The following is a 1434-nucleotide window of genomic DNA, read 5'->3' on the forward strand; positions in this document are numbered from 1 at the left end:
CAGTAAATAACCTTGAGAAAAGTCTTTAAAATACAAGAAAAGTAGTGTTTATTTTAAAAATAGAGACCAGTAATCACATTATTGGGGCATAGGGTTTGAGAGGGTATACAAGTTGAAAAGTAGGTAGGATTACGTTAATGACACTTCTCAGGGTATTATAAATTCAAAATTTGTCTTCAAACATGACTTGTTATCTACTTGGATATGTGGTGAGGAAAACTGAATTTTCCTTAAGGCTTAATTGACAAATACAGTGAAAACATGGAGTCTAGTCATCCTGTATGAGGAACCACGTCATTTGTTCTCTTCATAAAGGGTGTACTGTATTCACAATGATAGAGACTCTTATCAGTAGATTAGAAAATACCATATGTGACTAACAGGTGATTTCAGTTTCATTTTAGTATTCAGTCTTAGAGGTGTACACATCTTTTAATTGTACTTATTTTCAGTGATGAAGAAATAAAGATTCACAAGATCAAGATTTTTCGGAAAAGCTGAGTGAAGGAAGGCTTTTTTTCTTTTTGAAAGGTAAGTCTACATTTTATTTGGGTTATATTTGCTTTACAAGTGGAAATTTCTCTCAGTTTATTTTATTGCAGAGAGATGTACAGTGGACAAAGGTTATGTATTTTGGCTGGCAGCCACACAACCACATAGCTAGGTTGACTTCTGAATGAAATTAGATTGAAACTGTCCAATTAAGTCAATAGGTATATGAAGTCTCTTATCAAGCCAACTTTTGTAAGTGACATTATTTCTCCTAAGATGGTTTTGGAATTTTGATCAATCATAGAGACAGATGAACTGTCCTTAATACTAGTTATATAACTATGTGGTTATTGAAAGAACTATGGGTTCTCTTTATGAATGCACTTCCTGTTAGCATTATGTACTTCCTCACTAAATTAGGAATATGGATTGCCATATCAGATTAATCCACCAAGTCTAGTGTTCTGTCAACAGTGCAATTCCTATTTTTTAGAAATTATTCTTCCTGTTTTGTAAAACTTGATTCAAAATGTTAGCTGGGTGTGGTGGCAGACATCTGTAGTCTCAGCTACTCTGGAAACTGAGGAAGGAGGATTGCTTAGACCTAGGAGTTTGAGACGAGCCTGGGCGACAAGGCAAGACCTTGTCTCTGAAAAAGAGAAGTGACAAAAACTGTTAGTGTTTTCCTTATTCATGCCAGGTAAAGGAAGCTCTCTTAATGGGTAGAGAGATTAAGAAATAGACACATGGGCTTGATGCCTATGGCTCAAGTGGCTAAGGCACCAACCACATACATTTGAGCTGGCAGGTTTGAATCCAGCCTGGGCCCACCAAACAATAATCATGGCTGCAACCAAAAAATAGCTGGGTGTTGTATTTTCAAAACAAAAAGGAAATGGACACGTTGAATGCTGAGGTATTATAGTTTTTTTTTTTTTTTTT

This window comes from Otolemur garnettii, unplaced genomic scaffold (genome assembly GCF_000181295.1).
Source record: "Otolemur garnettii isolate 467f Iridium unplaced genomic scaffold, OtoGar3 scaffold00113, whole genome shotgun sequence".
Lineage (NCBI taxonomy): Eukaryota > Metazoa > Chordata > Mammalia > Primates > Galagidae > Otolemur > Otolemur garnettii.